At 39.5% G+C, this 22,283-nt stretch overlaps 2 pseudogenes; both read left to right on the top strand.

Annotated features, from left to right (window-relative positions):
* Positions 1 to 6,689: 6,689 nt before the first annotated feature.
* LOC110287384 (large ribosomal subunit protein eL38 pseudogene) lies at positions 6,690 to 6,902 on the top strand (annotated as a pseudogene).
* Positions 6,903 to 19,490: 12,588 nt separating this feature from the next.
* Positions 19,491 to 19,700, top strand: LOC110286173 (small ribosomal subunit protein eS28 pseudogene; annotated as a pseudogene).
* The last annotated feature ends 2,583 nt before the right edge of the window (positions 19,701 to 22,283 follow it).

Below are 22,283 nucleotides of genomic sequence, written 5' to 3'. Positions count from 1 at the left end.
TTTCCAAATGTTTACCCCAAGTAACTGAAAATGAATGTGAACAAATGTCCATGTATGTTCATAGCAACACTATTTACAAGAGCAAGAATGTGAAACTAGATCACATATTTTTGAACTCAAATATCTATCAGCAGGTAACTGAACAACCAGATGTGTTGTACCTATTCAATGCAATATCTTCATCCGAAGAAAGGAAATAAAATGAAATATTGATCTATGCTATGAAATGGATGAGCCTTGAAAGTAAGTGGAAAAAGTCAGGCACAAAAGGTCACATAGTATGATTGCATTTGTAGAACATCTAAAATACATTCATAATGACAGAATGGAAAATGGTAGATGCTAGGGGGAGACTGCATAATAGGCAAGGATTTTTACTTTGGGCTTCTGGGCAGGTTTTACAATGAGAGATTTGATGACGTACAAAGTCATGATACTGTTTAAAAATATTTAATTTTATATTATTTCAACTTGTTCTGTATAATTATGAGTTATGAAAAGAATCATTGGAGTCTTGAAGCTAAAGATTTATAACTTTTATTTTCCAAAAGCTCTTAAAAGTCTGAATATGTGGCACATGGCCTATAATCCCAGCACACCAGGGGCTCAGGCAGGAGCACTGCTGTGAGATTAAGGCCATCCTGATTACATAAAAAGTTCTAAAATAGTGCTGTCCACATCTACAAAGTGAAACCCCTGTCTCAAAAACGAATAGTTATTGAAAGATATCCAAGAAGACATTGTGGATAATAACCCTTCAGAAAACAAAATGTAGAAGAGTAACTTTCTTGGGACGAAATTGTGTTCAATAAGATCTAGAATGATTGTCTTGCTCATTGACCTTGCCTTGTTTCTCATTTATACCTGCATATGTATATGTATTCATATATATGTGTGTGTGTATGTATATCACTTCTTATTTTTTTTATTTATAATCCTAAACTTAACTCTGCAATCCAACTTGACTTGGAGAGGAACGAGGAATGAGGAAAATATGGAACTTAAAGAAGATAAGTGTGAACACAGATTACAGGGTATTACAAGCAAAGGGGGTGGTGGTGCTCTCCTGAGCAACAGGAGGAATGGTCTGGTGGGTAAGAAGCCAGCTAGTCAAAAGTATCAGAGTTGTCCACAGATGAAAATGGTGACCTTCTAACTGGTCTTGCCATTCCTGAACCCAAAACGCTTCCACAATGCTCATGCCTTCTTTCATCTTCCCAAAGTCTACATGTTTGCCATCCACCCACTTCACAGAGCAGATTTGGAGAACAGCAGCAACAACAACAAAACATGAAATGGTCCAGCATTTGCCATGGACAATTTGCCAGGACCAGTATACATCAGGATGAAGTCCTCTGCCTCAAATTTCTCTCCTTTGCTGGACCTGCTGCCAATGCCATTATAGCATGTGACGTCACCACCCTGGTCCATGAATCCTGGAATAATTCTGTAAAAGGAGGAACCCTTATAACCAAACCCTTTCTCCCCAGTGCTCAGAGCACGAAAGTTTTCTGCCATCTTTGGAATTTTGTCTGCAAACAGCTCATAGGAGACTCAGCCAGAGGGGTCACCATCAGTTGTGATGTTGAAGAACACGATGGGGTTGACCATAGCTGCAGCAAGTGGAATAGGGAACAGTGGGGGCAGCAAGCAGTCTTAACCACTGTTCATCTCTGCAGCCCCACAACACTGAAGTTATAAACACCTCAGTGAGTTCTTCATTCACATATAATATCAAATACAGCTATTTTAAGATATAACATAAATTGCATATTACATATTATGCTCTTATTTACCTCTACATTCATAAATTTTAATTGTTGCCAAGCCTTTTGACTTGATCCCTTAGGACTTACATAATGAAAGGAGAGAACTGAGTTCTGCAAGTTGTCCTGTCCTTTGACAACACAAACACCTCTCCAACACACACACACACACACACACACACACACACACACACACACAGAGAGAGAGAGAGAGAGAGAGAGAGAGAGAGAGAGAGAGAATAAAAACACTTCAATTAATGCCAAATGTCCCTGGTTGTAAAAGAAAAATCTCCTTCTGTTTATACTCACTATATTATATCATTATCTTCTTCATTATAGTAACCTTGACAATATATTTTTCTAACTTAAACTTTTCCCTGTTGTCAAAAAAACTCTATTTTTTTCTTTTTAAAGATTTATTATTTATTTTATGTATGTGAGTACACTGTAGCTGTGCAGATGGTTGTAAACCTTCATGTGGTTGTTGGGAATTGAATTTTTAGGACCTCTGCACACTCTGGTCAACCCTGCTTGCTCTGGTCAACTCCACTCGCTCAGTCCCTGCTTGATCCAGCCCAAAGATTTATTTATTATACATTTGGTGCTGGCTTCAGACGCACCAAAAGAAGGCATCAGATCTCATTGTGGGTGGTTGTGAGCCACCATGTGGTTGCTGGAATTTGAACTCAGGACCTTCGGAAGAGCAGTCAGTGTTCTTACCTGCTGAGCCATCTCGCCAGCCCCCCCCCCAAAAAAAAACTCTTGATGTTCAATGTTCAACAATTATTCTTCCAACCCTCTGTGAGTCCTTCACTAACAGCTTCTATTTTCTTTTTATTAGATATTTTCTTTATATACATTTCAAATGCTATCCCGAAAGTTCCCTATACCCTCCCTCCGCCCTGTTCCCCTACCCACCCACTCCCACTTCTTGGCCCTGGCATTCCCCTGTACTGGGGCATATAAAGTTTGCAATACCAAGGGGCCTCTCGTATCTCTAGCTGCATATGTAGCAGAAGATGGCTTAGTCGGCCATCACTAACAGCTTCAAGATCACTAACAGTTTTCAATTTTGTCTAGTCCTTCACAACAATTAAAGCTAGTGATTTAATATAATTTCCCTCCTGAGTAATATTATCTTCATTCACTATCTGTTGCAGTGTGAGGAGGAAAGCCTTACAGGTTACAGTCCATCATCAGGGAAGCTAAAACAGAAACTCCTGGCAGGAACTTGAAGGCAAAAACTGAAGCAGAGACCATAGGAGAACACTTGATCTCCATGGCTTGCATGGCTACCATTCTTACATAGGCCAGGCCAACCTGCCCGGGGATATTTCTACCCACAGTGATCCGGACCCTCCCTTATCATTCAAGAATCAATAAAATGTCCTACAGTCAGGCCCCACAGACCAATCTACTAGAGACAATTCTTCAATTGATGTTACTTCTTCCCATGTGACTCTAGTTTATGTCAACTTGACAAAAACTAACCAGAACACTATCTAACAAAACAAGTCTGTAAATTTGTCTACTTTTAGATGTAAATTAATAGTTGAACTTTTTTTTTTTCATCTAGGGCGTCTACATACTTACATGACTGACTACAAAGAACTTTCTATATTTCATTGGCATTGCAATAAGTGCAGTTTAAGAATGATGCTGTCTTTCTGTTAATACTTCTCTGTTGCAGAAAGACAGTCCACTCATTTGTGGATGAGAATGTTTCAACTATAGGAATGAAATAGGCTTCCTTCAAATCAATGATGTCTGCCAAACCCAGCAATTTTCAGTCCATTTCTCTAGTAATTGTGCAGAGAAAGCAATCTTAACTAGTAGTTAAGGTTTAACTCAAGGTTTGATGATTTTTGTGTAGTGATTTCTCCTTTTATATTACAGTTTCCCTCTTTGATTTGTTCTTCCTCTCTCTAGTACAAACAGCCTTCTGTGTAGAGCAGTATCTGTTAAGCAAAAGCCAGTACTGAAAACTTGTCTTAAATCAGTGACACTTCCTCTGTGTCTTTCTTTACACAGAAGACTGTAAAATGAGACTTTGGGGCCTAGGCTAGAGAAAGACTGATAAGAGGGATTTTGCTCAGGGTTTCTCTTTGCTGAGTATACAGAATGAGAGAAAGAAAACCAGAAAGAAAACTGGGGAAGCAAGAGGTTGGTATTTTGACTGATTCTTTGATTTTTGAGTCCCCAAAAGAACTTAATATAGCCGAATGCTGAAGAAACCTTTATAGCTGGTCTTTCTTCTTTGTGAGTTCTCCTCACACACACACACACACACCTTTATCCCTACAATTTCACCCCCTGTCACTAGATAGGAAAGGAAGAAGAATGGATTGGAGAGAGATAAAGATCTATGAATCGAATTGTTCTTCTTGGTTCTTCTTTGAGCACAACTACTAACAAACTGAAACCATTCCCCACCACCATACCACCACCACCACCACCATACCACCACCACCACCATACCACCACCGATGACCAACAACCACCCACACTACCTCTTGGAGCCCTAGCATTTATATATCATCTGAAAAGTTCTCAGAATTCCTAATGACCACACAATCACAGAAATTATCTGCAGCTGGCAAAACCATGCCTCTGCTAGAGCACGAGACAGATCATAGTCAGCTGCTTTGGACAGTCTGAAGCAGCACTACATCCCCACACCAGGGATTAAAATGCAAACATATTCTTATAATATTTCTGTGTTTTTAAAAGAAACCAAAATTCCAGAATTCTCACTACAAACCTTTTTTTTTTTTTTTGTAACTTTCCATGATGCTGGGATCAAATAATCACATTCATAATAGGAAAAAAAATTATGATACAGTTGGATGAGCAGCCCCAGATTCCAGTACCTCAGAAGCTAGAAACTGTGTGGAATTTGGAAGCCAGTGCCCTAGACACAGACAATACTGTTTACACAAGGGACATCAGGAACAGAGGTACGGACAGCTAGCAGACTCTAGTGTGAACATCTTAGTAAACCTGTTGCAACACATGTGGTTAAACCAGCCAGCTGAAGAAAGCCAGAAAAAAAAATACAACCAGGATCTGTTCTTTCATGAATAGATGGAAGCTTGCAACTGATGTAATCTGGGCTTCCTATGATCCCATTTCGCCATCTAGAAAAATCTAGGATATTTAGGTCACATGAGTCTTGTTTTCTAGGCTGCAGTCTTAAAAACAACAGAGACTGGTCAGGTATAGTAGTGCACATTTATGATCCTAGCACTTGAGAGACAAAGGTAGGTGGATCCCTATGAGTTGGAGGCGAGTCCAGTCGAAAGTTATATAGTGAGACCCTTCCTTCAAAAGAAGGAAGAGGAGGAAGAGGGGGAAGAGGAGGAAGAGGAGGAAGAGGAAGAAGAGGAAGAAGAGGAGAAAAGAAAAGGAAAGAAATACCATGTGACTTCTGAGCCATTACCCTTTCTGAAAGGCCTTCACACTATCTTGCCTAACAACATAATAACTGGCTATTGCTCTAATCCTTTGTAAATACCTCTCCATTAGTGTTTGCCACATAGTCTCCCAAATCAATAGGGATATTCTGCCTTCAGAAAAGTCTTCTATCTTATACTTCCTTTGTCCCTCTTCATAAGCTGAGTATCCTTCTACAAACAAATTGTGCAGAGAGCCCCTTTGCTTCCATTGGAGTTCAGCCTCTGAGAGCCTCAAAGTTTCAGGTTAGTTGACTCTGTTGGTCTTCCTGTGGAGTTAGTATAGGCCACAATCCTTCCTCCTGTCCTTCCATAAGAGTCCCCAGGCTCCATCCACTGTTTGGCTGTGGGTGTTTGTATCTGTCTGAGTGAGCTGCTGGGTGGAGCCTCTCAGAGGACAGCAATGCTCCTGTCTGCAAGCAGAACAGAGTATCATTAATAGAATCAGGAATTGGTGCTTGTCCATGGGAAGGGTCTCAAGTTTGGCTGGTTATTGTTTGGCCATTCCCTCAGTCTCTGCTTCATCTGCTGTGCCTGCATTTCTTGTAGACAGGATAAGTTTTGGATCAAAAGCTTTGTGGGTGGGCTGGTATCACTACTGTTCCATTGGAGTTCCTGCCTGGTTACAGGAGGTGGCCTCTTCAGGCTCCATGTCCCAAATGCTGTGAGTCACAGCTAAGGACACCCCCATTGATTCTTAGGCTCTTCCCTTGTCCCAGGTCTTAGTCTCTTAGTCTCTTAGTCTTAGTCCCCACCTCCTTACCCCTAGCAATTGCAGATTTCTATTAATTCTCATGGCCATGGCTATCTGGTCATCCCTCTGTCCCTCCTCACACCTGATCCTGAACTACAGGCAATAGAGAGAAACACCCCCATTCCTCTCCCCATCCCCTCTCACACACAGTTTCTACCATCCATCTGCCTCTTATGACTATTTTATTCTCCCTTCTAAGTAAGATTCAAGCATCATTGCTTGTGCCTTCCTCCTTGTTTAGCTTCTTTGGGTCTGTGGAGTGTAGCATGGATATCCTGTATTTTATGCCTGATATCTGCTTATAAGTGAGTACATACCATGCATATCCTTTTGGGTTTGGGTTACCTCACTCAAGATGATATTCTCAAGTTCCATACACATGCCTGCAAAATTCATGATGTCTTTGCTTTTAATGGCTGAATAACATTCCATTGTGTAAATGTACCACATCCTAAAATGAGTCACCAATATATGTTATAGAAATTTAATATACCATGCTAAGATATTTGTGGAGACAGGCAAGTGAACACTAGTGCCAATTTTTATTGTGATAAAGCAGAAAACCATATTATATAAAGGGTGTTTCAGGGTATTTGAGTAAACAGGTGTGGCATTAAAGCAGCATTAATCCTGTGGTGGTTTGAATAAGTATGTCCCCTTTTCCCATTCTCTTTGGTTTTCTCCCCGTGTGGTCGCCAGAGCTGAGCCTGCGTCGCCATGCCTCAGAAAATTGAGGAAATCAAGGACTTTCTGCTCACAGCCCGGTGGAAGGATGCCAAGTCTGTCAAGATCAAGAAGAACAAGGATAATGTGAAGTTCAAGGTTCGCTGCAGCAGGTACCTTTCCACCCTGGTTATCACAGACAAGGAAAAGGCAGAAAAGCTAAAGCAGTCCCTACCCCCTGGTTTGGCAGTGAAGGAGCTAAAATGAACCAGACCTCTGCATGTGACTATTAAAACCCTGAAAAGTCCAAAAAGAAAAAAAAAAAAAGAATAGGAATGTCCCCCTTAGTTTCATATCGTTGAATGCTTGGTCATTAGAGAGTGCCACTATTTGACAGGGGCTTGGAAGTGTGGCCTTGTTGGAGAAAGTGTGTCATCAGTGTGGGCTTTGAGAATTAAAAACCTCAAGCCAGGACCAATATATCTCTCTATTGCCTATGGATCTGAGTGTAGAATTCTCAGCTACATGCCTGCCTGTGTGTGACCATGCTTCCTGCCACGTTGATAAATGGACTAAACCTCTAAGTAAGCCCAAATTAAATGTTTTCTTTTATAAGAGTTGCTGTGTTATGGTTTCTCGTCACATGAATAGAATATTGACTAAGACAAATTTAAAGGTCATCAGAGTTTAATCTTGAGTTTCTTTAGTAACTCAATTGCCATTGCACCTAAGAAATTCATGAAATCAAAGAGAAACCAGAATCCTTTTAAAGAGAAGTCCTTAAATAAAAGAAAGTGATTTTATACTATATCTGGTATATAAATATGTTCCAGTGGCTTCTACATAGCAAGCCCAAACAGGTAACCTCTACCTAGAGAAGTGCTATACAGTCAAGGTGAAGTAAAGTGAGTTCTCTCTGGTTGCAAGCTTTCCTATTCATAGCAAGAAACTCTCCTGCATGACAGACAAAAATCAAGCAAGTTGAGAGCATACAAAACCTGCTATGGACCTTCTTCTGTACTGGTTGGTATGGGTCAGCTGCATATATTATTTGTATCTCTTTCATTACATATCACATAAAGCGAAGGAAGCATGTGTGTGCGTACACAGAGGAGATGGGAAGGTGCTGAGGAGCAGACTAGAAGCACCAGAATGTATCTTCCAAAGGCTACAGTGGTGGGGAGCGTCATAAAAAAGCCTGAATTTTCGCTGTACTCTAGAAAAGATGACAGGACAATCATCTGGCAGAAGATAACAGTATAAACAAGGCTAGATACTGGGAAGGAACAGAGTATGTGGAGAAGGAAACTAAAGTTGCTCTCACAAGAGCAAAATACTTATGCTGAATAAGTGTGATAAGGCATTTTGGATCTTCAGTGGTGGCAGTTAGAACAGAACTTTAGAAATTTAAACAAGGAAAGAGGAAATAAAAGGCCACTAGATTTTCTTATACATCTGAGCATGGATATTGCATCACCAAGGGAGTCTCCAGCCACTCGTTGACATGTGGAGGACTCAACCAAGAATGTTGTCTTTTAATAATACAAGGAGAAGATGTGATGATGTAGAAATTGAACAAAGTATAAATAAATAAAGTGTGGCTTGGGTTATAGCTTCTGTATTCTGAAAGCAAACTATTATTGTTGCCTTACGCTGATTTTGATATTCTCTTCTTATGGACAACTTTAATACTGCCAAGAAAAGATAAGAACTGTTTGTTCAGTTGTACAATTAATACATAACGAAAAATCTACTTTTCTAGCCTGTCGGTATTTTACTCTTCAATATAGATGATTATTTTCCTGAATTTTGTCTAAGAGTTGCAAAGATGTCTGTATTCATTTTATCACACAGCCCAACAGATATTTTCTGTTACTCTGCCAAGCAAAGAGAGAGTGCAAAAGTTAGCACTCAATCCTTCTATGTTCTCACAGTGAATATGAGGTTTGGGGACTCTGGGAACACTGTAGGGATAAATGAAGAGCAGCCATTTTCAAAAAGGACAAACTATTCTGCTTTTTACAAGGCCTGAACCTATTAACAGAGGTTGACCTATTACACTGCTATTACAGTTTAATTGTCTGGGAAACAAAAATACAGAATGTCTCTAACTCTAGTCAGTCTGACTCACTCAAGATTGAGGGAGAAATGTGAGATTTATAGCCAAGGGGCATGGAATCACTAATAGACTAAAAGTTAATCATAAGACTAGAGAATATTTCCCTGCTACACCCCACCTTACCATCAAATTCATAGATGATCACTAACACAAGTTTCTTTTATGTTTGGATTTTAGCAAAAAATTACAAAACATGGGGAAGGACAAAAAGTAAATTTTGAGAGACAGAGCAAGTATCCTTGTATATGGCAGAGAAGTTGGAATGTTCAGATTGTTAATTTAAATAACTATGATTCATATGTTAATGAGCCTGGATGTAAGAATACATAACCAGTGTCATAGTTACTTCTCTATTGCAGTGAAAAGGCAACTCTTATTAAAGGAAGCACTTAATTGAGGGCTTGCTTACAGTTTTAGAGGGTTGTTCAATGATCATTGTGGCAGTAAGCTGACAGGCATGGTGCTAGAGCAGTAACTGAGAGCTTTACATCCTGATCTGCAGGCAGAAGGCAGTGAGAGAAGAGAAACACTGGGCCTGTCTTGGGCTTTTGAAACCTCAAAGCCCACTCCTACTGACACACTGAAGTGGAAACTTCTGGTTTTGTTGGAAAGTCAGTTATGTCAAATGATGTTTTTCTGGGCACACAGGTGAAAGGATGTCTTCCTGAAGCAGACAAGAGTGAAAGGATAGTTTGCTATAGCAGACATGTGAAAGGATATGTGTTGTTTTGAAAGAATATAACTATGACCCCACAAACATTGGGAGCTCAATCGTTGGTTCACTTTGCTCTGTCTCTCTATTCTTTGCTGACAATGTGAATGTATTGGTTTGCTTTACATTGCATTACTGAGCTTCACTTGTGGTAACTTCATAAAGAGAAAAGAACTGCAGCTTCTTGCTGTTTCCTAAGACTCAGGCCTGTTGGAAAGCCTCACAATTTCTTCTGGATTGAACTGCTCTTGCTGGTTCCTGTGAGGTGTATGCCCAGTGGGCTGGACTGCAGCTGCTGGTTTGTGTGTGGTATGGCCAAGTGGACTGGACTGCAGCTGCTTATCTGTGTTTGGTGTTTGCTAATGGACTGGACTGAGATCAACAGAGATTGGAATCTCCTCAAAGAACTATTTCTAAACACGTCCACTTCCCTTGTATGCTAATAATCTTTGTTTTCCACTACCTCTGGTGAGTAGTGGGCTAGAGGGGAGGAGGAACCCTTGTTAAAGTAGGCTGTGAAAAATTTATGCCTACAACACATCTCCCCCATGAAGGACTCACCTACTCCAATATAGCCATATCTCTGAATTCTTGTTAAACAGCTCTACTCCCTGATGAATATGCATTGAAATGAGCCCATGGGGCCTTTCTCATTCAAACCACCACAAAGAGTAATAACAAATGAGTGAGCTAGATATGCTCATGGGTAATATGCATAGATGTCATATGGGAAGTGAGGTCCTATCTCTGGAACCAAGACAAATGCCTAAGCAAATGAAAGCTTGAATAGATGGACAATATGAGAAAGAGATAAGAGGAACAGAATTTAGAGAATGAATGCACACACACACACACACACACATACACAGGGGTTTATTAGAACAATTTATAGGCTGAGCTCTAGCTAATACATTAGTGATTGTCTAAGAATCCAGTAGTTGTTCAGTTTACAAGACTGGATGTCACAGTTGGTCTTCAGTAGACGCCATAAATGTAGGCTCTAATGCCAATGAAGGAATGGACTTGCCAGCAAGGTGAGAAAAGGCAGGCAAAACTGAAAATCTTCCTTCTTCCTTGTTCTTACATAGGCTTTCAGCAGAAAGTATGGCCCAGGTTAGAGGTAGGTTTTCCTGCTTCAAAAGATCTGGGCTAAAGGTATTGAAGACTCAGATTAAAGGTATATCTACTTACCTCAGAGATCCAGATTAGAAGTGGATCATCCCACTTCAAATTAAGCAAAAATCCCTCAGAGGTGTACTCCTCTATTTTTTTTTTGGGGGGGAAGGGTTCAGTTAATTCCAGATATACTCAAATTGACAACAATATTAACCATCACAGTCTTCTCAGTAGAATGGACACAGCTATGAGAAGAATTGCTGTGCTTAAAGATATGTCAACAGACACATCCCAAACTGAAAAGTGAAGTGAAAAATACCCTGCAGAAAACATAAGATGCAGTGTTTAAGAACTTTGAGTTAACTATAAAGCATACCACATAACTGCACAAAAGGGTTCAGTTAATTCCAGATATACTCAAATTGACAACAATATTAACCATCACAGTCTTCTCAGTAGAATGGACACAGCTATAAGAAGAATTGCTGTGCTTAAAGATATGTCAACAGACACATCCCAAACTGAAAAGTGAAGTGAAAAATACCCTGCAGAAAACATAAGATGCAGTGTTTAAGAACTTTGAGTTAACTATAAAGCACACCACATAACTGCACAAAAGAGAACAGAACAGAAAAAGAATTAAGTAGCGAATGTCAAGCATGTGTGATGTTTACCATTGATCTTAGTGCTTACTATGGTGAAGCAGCAGAATCTCAAGTTGAAGAACCATGAAGTTATCTCAAAATGACCTAAAAAAAGATTGGTGTGAGGTATCAAGCTGTAGACTCAGTTTAGCAAACCTCTGGAAGGATGAATATCAAACCACTGCATCTAGGCATAGGATATTACAAAAATCAAAGGAAGAAAGAATACCTGAAAGAATTCAAGAGGAAAGAGAAAAAGTTCTACATATGCAACTCGCTATCTTGGACTCACTCAGCTGCTCAGGCTGGCCTCAAACTCATGATCCTCCTGTTTCGTCCTCCCAAGTCCTGGGACTTGGGTGTCTACCACCATTTTCAGAGATTAGAGTTATATCTGATTGTCTAAGAAATTGGGTAAATAAGAAGTGAGCACACTGAAATATTTAAACATTGCAAGAAAGTAAAAACAGCAGCCTAGAATTATTTACCATGCAAAAATTTCTGTCAAAACTAAAGGTAATATAATAGCTTCTTAGACAGAAAACGTTAAGGAAGGTTGTTAAAAGTAGCATGCTTTGCAAAGAAAAATTGTTAAATTAAGTTCTTCAAGTAGGTGAAGAGATGATTTTGTAGTGAAGACCACTGACTGCTTTTCCAGAAGACCCAGATTTGAATCCTACTACCCACATGGAAACTCACAACCATCTATAATGACAGTCCTAGTTGCCCCAGTGCCCTATTCTGGCTTCCTTAGATACTATCTCTACATATGGTATATACACACACATTCAGGAAAAACAGTCGTACACTGAATGAATGAATGAATGAATGAATGAATGAATAAATAATATTAAAATAAGTTCTTCAGGAGGGTGCTTGTGGGAAGCCATTCTGAACTTCCTGGCCAGCCTGTAAACAAACCCATATTTGGTGGATGGCACACCCCTAATCCCTGATTGGCTGAGCAAGCCTTCCTGATGAGGTGATGTGACCTGTGGTGATTGGTGGGGGCGTAGTTGTGGCTGGAGGGGAGAAAAACACTTGTAACCAGAGAGGCTGGGGGATTTTAAGAAAGAAGCTGCCTGAGTAAAACTGCTTTAAGAAGAACCGGTGGTTGCCGTCTTTCTTGCTGGCCAAGTTGGACGAGACAGGTGCTCCCCTACCCACCTGCCCACTCCTGCCCCACTGACCCTACCCTGCAGCATCAAGCCTTCACAGGACCAAGAGCCAGTGGAGGCACGGGGGTGGGGTGGGATTGGGGGAGGGGGTTCTCCGAGAGGAAACATTTGGATCTGCACAGAAATAAATAACATTACAAAAGGAATAAGTGATGGCCAGACCTGCAGGCAACTCCCTGCCCCAATTGTCAAGCAAGTGTCTCCACAATAGCAAACAAATGTGTGATGGAGAGGTGAGAAAGATGGAAGAACAGTGTGTGCCATGTGGAGGGAGGCAGAACTGAAGACACAAAGGCAGTAACAGGTGTTAGAGAGGACTGAGTTTGACAGTGGAACAAGTCATTGCCAAATGGGGTCCTCGGGTGGATCAGTCTGGTGCTTCCACTGATGCAGACTCAGTCCCAAAACACACCGCCCTGCTGCAGGATCTCCCTGACTATCAGCACGATGGAGGCCCAAAATGAGGTACGGGCCACTCTTTGGATTTGACCTCCTCGAAGGACTACAGTGGTCCATGCTGCCACCAAGGGGCATATCTGGGTCAGTGATTCTGATGCAGCTGGGGTCCGGGTTGATGTCCATGGCCCATATTAACCACAGAAGTTTATGCAGATGCTCATGGTCTATGCTGTAGCCTGAAGCCATGTTGATGTCCATGTGCCAGACTGATGCCAGGAGTCAAATTGATGTGAATAACCTGAGGCCATAGTGATGTCCATGATGCAGGGTGCCTCTGAGAGCCTTGTCTGGAGTCATAGTCCTACTACAGCTGGGAGTCAAGTTTGTAGCCTGTGCTGTTGACAGAAACCATGTGGAAGCCCACAATCCATGCTCCCATTGACTGTCAAGAGCTAGGAAGCTACTTTGGCAGACATATTGATGACTGCAAGTACACAGCGGAGAAAGAGGACCATGGAAGGCTTTGGTGACAACCCCTATCTGCCTAGCCCACTTCTCCCAAAGTAACCGCCTAAAATGGAAGCCATCAAAGAGAACTCTTAAAAATTATGATAAGGATACTGAAGTGTAGCTGTCCACAAGTAATGGCTTCTGGTGGTGGAGAAATACTCAGTTTTCTTTAGCAGGTGGGTCAGTGGGAGTTTGACCATGCTCCCGTGAGAATATAGACAACATAAATTAGACTTGTTTTTTGTTTTGCTTTATTTTATTTTGTTGGGGAAAGGGGAGGTCACAAGGGTGGTGATGGCAGACATGGAAGGACTAGAAAGGGAGTGTAATCAAGATGTATTATGTGGCCGGGCGTGGTGGCGCATGCCTTTAATCCCAGCACTCCGGAGGCAGAGGCAGGTGGATTTCTGAGTTCAAGGCCAGCCTGGTCTACAAAGTGAGTCCCAGGACAGCCAGGGCTATACAGAGAAACCCTGTCTCCAAAAACAAAAACAAACAAACAAAAAAAGATGTATTATGTGAAAGTCCCAACGAATCAATAAAAATGTTATTTTGGAAAAAATAAATAAAACTAAATAAAAGCTGTTCATGATTTTACTTGATCTACTAGATAAAACACTTGTTTAAAAATAATAGTGGCAATGTATTAGATTATATCTGTATATATAATATATGTTTATATCTCTGTATAATACATAGCAGTAATAAAAAAAATACAAAGACTTTGTACTATATATGAAACAGTGGAGTATTATTCGAAAGTGGCTTGAGCCAGGGAGGGTGGTGCATTCCTGTAACTCTGGCATTTGAGTTGATAAAGACAGAACCAGGAGTTCAAACTTAGCCTAAGTTGCATAGCAAAAGCAACTGCAACAGAAAGAAAGCAATTAAATATACAATAAGCACATAAATAAAGGAGAAAGGATGAGTTATTTATAAAAATTATGTAAACTCTTAAGCACACTACCAAACTTTTTAAAAATGTAATTGACATACTGAGAAAAAAATAAATCATATAAGACACTCATTTAAAACTTTTAAATGATGGGGGCTTGGGAGACGGCCAAGCAGTTAAAAGTACTTGTTGATTTCGCAGAGGATCTGGGTTTCAGTCCTAGAATCCACAAGACAGTTCATAACTGTCTGTAAATGCAGTCCCAGTGGGTCCAACACTCACTTCTGGCTTCTATGAGCTCCACGGACATACATGTAGGCAAAGCACTCATACACATAAAATAATAAAATCAAATTTAAAAACGAAAGTAAAAAAAATAAACATCAAAGAAAGAGTGGGAGCCAAAACTATGAATGAGGGCGATTAATAAAAAAATAGTAAAAAATATAGTAAACTAATCCAACTATATCAATAATTAATGGGCAATGTTCTAGATACACTAATTAAAAAGTTATAAAATTGTATGAAAAAACAGAACTCTACTATATTTTATTTGTAAGAAATCTGCCTTGGTATATGTGAAGCTATCATAATGAAATCTGTTACTATGTACGTTAATTTAATAATTGACTTAAAAAAACATAAAGGAGGCTAGGCATGTTGCTGCACACCTTTAATCCTCACAAGGCAGAGGCAGGTGGATTTCTGAGTACGAGGCCAGCCTGGTCTACAGAGCAAGTTCCAGGACAGTCCAGGCTACACAGAGAAATCCAATCTTTAAAAAATATATATGAAAGTCGCGCGTGGTGGTGCACGCCTTTAATCCCAGCACTTGGGAGGCAGAGGCAGGCAGATTTCTGAGTACGAGGCCAGCCTGGTCTACAGAGTGAGTTCCAGGACAGCCAGGGCTATACAGAGAAACCCTGTCTCGAAAAACCAAATACACACACACACACACATATATGTATATATTATGGTTTTTTAATCTCATATATATGAGATTACATATATATATCATATATGTGAAGCCTATTATAAATATAAAGACATAAATTTGAAAGTGTGAAGAAAGATATAAAACTACCACCAATTTAAACAAAATCTTTGGAAGCTATGTTAATTTTATAGAGTTGATAGTAAAGAAAGGAAAATTGCCATGCTTTAAAAAGGCATTACAAAATAATAAGAATTCAAAATAATAAGAATTAATTCTTCCTGACTATATATCAATCCTTAATGTGCATGTGCCTGGAACATACAATATATTGGTAAATTGTATAGCTTGGACTTTTCGTGGGACTCCAAATAGTGGAAGTGGGTGTGTCTCTGACTCTTTTGCCTGCTTTTGGGACCCTTTTCCTCCTAATAGGTTGTTTTGTCCTGCTCAATATTGGTGGGGTACCCAGTCTTACTGAAACTTGAGATACCATGTTTGGCTGATATTCATGGGAGGGCTAGTCTTTTCTGAGGAGAAACAGAGGAGTGGGTGAGGGAGACTGGAAGGGGAACAGAGGGAGAGGAAACAGCATTGGAGTTGTAATTTATGTGTAAGGGCAGGGCTGAAAGGAAAGGAGGGAGATGCTGCAATTGAGATGTTGAGATGTAAAGTGAATAAAAAATAAACTATTGAACAAAGGAGAAAAATAAAGAAAAAAGTAGTAAAGCCACTATGAACTCCATAATAAGTAAATAATAGATAAATAAGTAAATCCATTAAGACTATAAGAGATATAGAGACTTGACTTCTCCATCAGAAATAGCCATATCCAACATGCAAAAAATCAGTAAATATATGATTAAATTCTGTACCATCATCAATCAGTTGGCTATAATTGATATCTACAAGGCAGGCATAGTGACAAAAGCTTGTCATCCCAGCACTTAGAAAGCAGAAGCAGGAAAATCCCAAGTTTAAGGCCATTCTGGGGTTCACAGTAAGACTATCTCCAAAAAATGATGCCTATAAATTATCTCACCCAACAATATTAGACTATACACTTTCTAACAAAAATGAGTTTAGCATCTTTAAAATCTCCAGTTGAACATCTTTAAAATATTCAATTGAAACAACAGACCACATTCTGAGCCATTAAATACATGTGAACAGATTAAAACAATAGAAATAAGAAAATGTATGCACTCAGACCCCAGTGAAATTGAATGAATGTCAGAAAATCCAAAACATCCATAGATTAAACAACACATTTCTAACAATATATAGAGTACAGAGGAAACCTGAAGAGAATTTTATGAGTACTTTGAAGTAAATGAAAATTAAGTTTTGAGATGGAGTAAAAAAGAGTCTTTGTTCCTCACAGAGCAATTTTTAGCAATACATGTATATATTTGAGAATAATAATGATTTTAAAACAATAATTTAATATTTCACCTTGGGAAACTCAAAAACAGAAGATAGAATTGACTTCAAAGAGAGATGAAGAAATAAAATAATAAGCACTAATTAATGAAAATTTGAACCAGAAAACTGATAAATCAAAAAGAACAAAAACTAGATCTTTGGGATTTATGTTAGATATGTCTCTTGATACACTGTCTGAAGAACAACAAATGATGATGCTAAGTGCTATAGTAATAAAAGCAAGGATGTCACTGCAGAGTCTGTGGACATCAAAACGACAGTGATGGAGTACTACAAAAACTGTGATATCTTAAAAAGAGTTGACCAATTCCTACCTATCGTCTGCCAAAATGTATAAGAAGAAACATACAATCAAATAGAAATAGACAAATTTAAAACATACTAAAACTGAATAAGTAATCAATACTTTTCCAAGATAGCAGCAGGGTCAAATGGGTTCACTTATAAACTGTGCCAAGTAATAAGGAAGAAATTAAAATAATTTTCTCTACTCTCTGTCACAGGTCAGCTTTATCCCAATATTCAAATCAGACAGACATCAACTGAAAATAAAACTATAGACCAATATCTCATATGGACATAGATATAAAACTCTTCAATAAAATATTAGCAAATAGTATAAAAAATTATACACCATAGCCAGTGGATCTATACTAGAACTATAAGCCTGGTTTGATATTAGAAAATCAATGAATGTAATACATTCCCACAACAAGCTTAAAAAGAAAGGAAAATGAGCTAATCATATCAGTCATCAATGGGTACAGAGAAAGTAATTCAGTAACTATGACTCCATTTGCAATAAAAACTTGCAGTGTCCTTTGTGTAAGGAGACTGTTCAACAATATAAGTTTGCCCTAAAGTCAACAGTTGGCTTTGGGCTATAATGATACATCAGTGTAGATTCAGCAATTGTCACAAAGCTCTAGTTTGGAGCATGGTGTTAGTGGTGAGGACTGTGCACATTCAGGGTCAGGGTGCATGTAAGAACTCAGTGCTTTCTGTTTGTTAAAAGTCTATTATCTATTTATAAGAGGGGAAAAAGTTAAAACTAATTAGTCCAATAGCACAATTAGATGACAATATTTTCAATTATTTACATTAGAAATTCCAGTTAAACAACTGTGTTTATTCTTCTCATTACACTGGTATTTAAATTGGCAGGAGCATTCTGTTTCTGTCATAGGAGATACCATTATAAAACCTAGGAAGCTATCTGAACTTGGGCATGGATATGCAATTCAGTCTGAACGGCTTATGGAAGGATTAAAAAGCTGAAAACATCTACTACTTAGTATCTGTGGAAAAAGGTACTAATCCATTTTACTGGAACATATCCAGTCATTCATTCCCTAAGTGTTTATTAGAAAAATGCTATGTACTTTGTGGTAAGTACTAGAAACCCATGGTGAAATCTTGACCTCAAGAAACTTGCATCTAGTGAGTGGAGTCATATAGTAATGTATGAAGGCAGAGAACACCAGCCTTTGGGGTCATCTACCCCTTTCTGAAGAAAGGCTGGGTGTTCAAAGCTGAGGTCCCTTAGTTTGTAGGCAATTTGGAAGGGCTATTATTTTTAGACAGACAGACTCCTTTACTGTGTGACTTGACAGAGCAGGAAGTGGTTTGACTGTTTTTAGAGGCAGGATCCACATAGTCTCATAGAAAGAAGGGCTGGGGCTGGGATATGACTATAATCTCAGCTCCTGGAAGGTAAAGGCAGACTCTGCAGTGACATCCTTGCTTTTATTACTATAGCACTTAGCATTGTCATTTGTTGTTCTTCAGGATCTCAGAAGGTTAAGGCCAGCCTGGACTATGTAGTGAATTCCAGCCCTTCCTGCAGTACTCAGCATAACTCTGTTTCAGAAACTACAGTGGCATAATAGAAAACATGGAAGGTAAATGGAAGGAAAGAGAAGAAAAGAAATGTAGCTAGAGGGTGGACAAGAGAATGGGGAAAAACTTTGCTAAAGGGTTAGTGACGTTGGCTTTGACAAGGAAGGCAAGGGCTATGGCTCTTTTCATCTGACTGCTACTCCCTGATATTGATCTATATATTCCTTTGTTTTGTTTTGTTGTTGCTGCTGCTTTTGCTGTTGCTATTGTTGCTGTTGTTTTCCAGAGACAGTGTTTTTCGGTGTAGCCCTGGCTGTCCAGGAACACACTCTGTAGACCAGGCTGGCCTCAAACACACAGGGATCAATCTGCTTCTGCCTCCTAAATTTCAGGATTTATAAGTTGGGTGGTAATAAAAAAAAAAAAAAAGGTTATCAAGTAGCCATACCACACAGTTCAGTGATACCTTATAACAGGCCAACTGGCCTAGTCAGGGAACCAAGGATGCTATCTTAACTATCTTATTTAAGTTTGTTAAACTTGAATCTGGAAGATAATTAAGAGAGAGTTGGGAAATAAACAAAACGAGCAGTCAACTCTAATAGGGACATTAAAATACACAAAAGGTCTACATCCAAAGGGAGCAAAATGGTTACAAATGCAAACATCAAGTGGCTGGGATGGCCCATACCTGTCCTCTCAGAAGATTGAGACGGGAATGTTATAACTGTAAGGCTGGCTAGGTATATGTAATGCGACTCTAGTTTTGTTTTGTTATTAATTAAATATCTGTGGAGATTAAAGGAGCTCAGGATGAGGCTGAAAAACAAGCATATGTCAGATCATGAAGGGCCTGATAAGCCACATTCTTCAGAGAAATTTATGTTCCTTTCATTTTTACCAAAATGCAAATTTCCAGCTTGGATGTGAAAAGCATTAAAATTATAATTTTGTGTACAAGATGAAAATAATTCACTAAATTTGCCCTTTTTTACATAAAATAAAATGTTAAAGTTAAGCTTTAAAAAAAAATGTGTTGCCTCTCCAATAGATGGCTGCCATCATGGACACAAGTCACGTGCAGTCCATCAAGCTGGCTAGGGTAACCAAAGTGCTGGGCAGGACAGGTTCACAGGGACAGGGCACGCAGGTGCCAGTGAGATTTATGGATGACACCAGCAGCTCTATCATCCAAACCGTCAAAGGCCCCTTTCGAGAGGGTGATGTGCTCACCCTATGGAAGTCAGAAAGAGAAGCTCGGAGGTTGCGCTGACCTTGCGGCTGGGCCCTGGATATCCACTACTTGGCCCATGGGATGACCTGCAACTGTTCAATAAAGCATTTACATTTTTTAAAAAAGAGTTTTGTGTCTATGGTCTGAGCATGGCAAAAGGAAGCTATGGCAGTTTTAACATGAGGATACTCTAGCATTCATCCCAATGAGAACAAATTGAAAGGGGGCGGACATAGATATGAGAGGATTATGGAGTGCTGCAGTAGTCTAGGTGACAGGTGATGGTCTAGTGGTGTCTATGGAGACAGACGAAAGAAATGGATTCTAATTATTTTTAGCAAGTAAAAGGCTTTAACAAACCACAGTTTGGGGCAAGGGAGAAGAGGTAGATATGTAAGGATCCCTAAGTACAACTGTACAGAATGCTAGAACAGGCCTCTGAGACAGGGAAGGAAGCTATTTGCGTCTGAGGGTGCTTGGTGGCATCCCACAGCAGAGGTCAAGTGTGTAACTGGATATAGTATTCTCAAGAGCAGCTGAGACATTTGATTTGGAGGCTGGAGAGCACAAATGAGCACATCATGTAATTCAACTGTAGATAATAGGAAAAAAAGGTATAGATGAAATTGGAAATAACTGAGAATTAGGCCTCAGGCTTTCTCATAAGAGAAGTTTCCTGACTCATGGAGTATTTCTCCATTTATGGAATCTAGAAATCTGAAATTCTTTGTTCTCCTTGGTTAGTCAAATTTTTTTTGGCAATGTCTAAAAACCCACTGTCTCCTGTGCAAGTCAGCATTTCATTTGTTGAAGGGGACTGTGCCAGTATGGTTATGTTCACTTTTTACCAACTATCACAAGGAAAATGCTAACATACAATGGGTGGAGATGAAGGAAACACACATTTAACTTGTCAAAATATTGAGCAAAGCAAACATACCAAGCTAGGATTCAAAGTGACTGAGCTGCCAGAGCTGTGTTTGCCAGGAGTGAATAGCCATCCCTTGTTATTTCTCAAGTTGGTTAGTGTCCTACCCAGCCAGCTCTTCTTTGAGAATAGAGCTGTGCTTTAGAGTGTTAGGCAGGCTTCCTCCTCTCTGAGAAACAAATTTAACAAAAAACCAAAGGGGAAAAAAAAAACGGGGGTTCCTCCTTCTTTGTTAGCTCACAAGTTTATGCACTTGGGATGTAAGAGAAACAAGTTAATTATTTGGTTGATTCAGAATGTTGCCCTCTGAATCAAAATGTTACTCAATGATTTGGGGGAAAGTGAGTGTGTTTCAAGTCAGGAGTCTGAGCCTTGTATGACTCACATACTGAATGATGTGGAACAAACTATACAAATCCCCTCCCTTTCCATATCAGCATGCAACCTGTCCTCCCCAAGTCTTGGCTGTTTATGAGAGTCCAATGAGATCAGAGATCGGAAAGCGTTTTTTAAATGTCAGACATTACCGTGCCAAAATCCAAGCCATCTTCTGAGAGCTAGCCTGTTGTAATGATAACTGATCCATGCATCAATTCCTGTTCTTTTTTTTTATTATTTCTGAATCATGTTTCCTGTGAAAGTGAAGACTTCTGAGCTAATTCAGATAGATGCAAGCTGTTTCAACCACCACAATTAAATATCAAGCTATCTAAATAAAACATTCCTAATTAATCATCCAGTTCACAAATGGAAACTGGACAACAAAAAGTATAAAACCGAGAGTAGTTTTTTATCATGTTATAAACTCAAAAGCTTTGACCCAGCCGGAGGTCAAACAGTTGCCAGATGTCTCTTCGCCTTGTCTCACTTCCCTCTTCCTTCAGTTGGCTTCATCCTTTTCAGCTTCTGTGTGTTTCCTTCAAAGCCTCTGTTTTGATGACTGCTGTTCGCTTTGAATTCAGTTTCCTGACATCTTTCCCTTCATTAAGATCTCAGCAAATGTTATACACTATAAACTATCATGAGGCTAAATACCCTTCTTGCATCTAACATTTTGTTGTTGTTGCTGCTGTTGTTGTTTTGCAATGCTAAATATAGAGCCTTCTCTCTCTCTCTCTCTCTCTCTCTCTCTCTCTCTCTCTCTCTCTCTGTGTGTGTGTGTGTGTGTGTGTGTGTATGTGTGTGTGTGTGTGTGTGTGTTTGTAGCCTGTGTCTTTTAGGCACATATTCTACTGCGTATGCCCCAGTCTCTGTCTTTATTTTACTGTAGTCTCCCTGAAAGAATGGAAGCTCCTGGGGAGGGATTTACAAGGGCAGAACTGGAGTGGGGCTTGAAAAAAAAAAGAATGTAAGCTCCATAAGAGCAGAGCTTCCCCCCACTGGATTGTTCCACTGCCATACACTAAGCACTTAGACCACAGGCTGGCACACAGTAGACATGCTTAAATAAATTAAAGGAAATTCAACAACATAAATAGTTGTTGAATGAATAAATCTACTGTGTCTTTGCCTGAAAAAAAAATGTCCCACTTTATACACTACCTGACTACCAAGAATCTAAGATAATCCAAATAGGACATCAAGGAGTTAGCAAGACAGGTCAGTACATAAAGGCACCTACCCTCAAGGCTGACCTGAGTTTGATATTCAAGATTGATATTGTAGAAGGAAACAAAGGACCCCACAGAGTACAC

The sequence above is a fragment of the Mus caroli genome, unplaced genomic scaffold (genome assembly GCF_978045245.1).
Source record: "Mus caroli unplaced genomic scaffold, Mus_caroli_1 scaffold_5, whole genome shotgun sequence".
Taxonomy (NCBI): Eukaryota; Metazoa; Chordata; class Mammalia; order Rodentia; family Muridae; genus Mus; species Mus caroli.
This window is presented reverse-complemented; position numbering and strand designations above follow the sequence as displayed.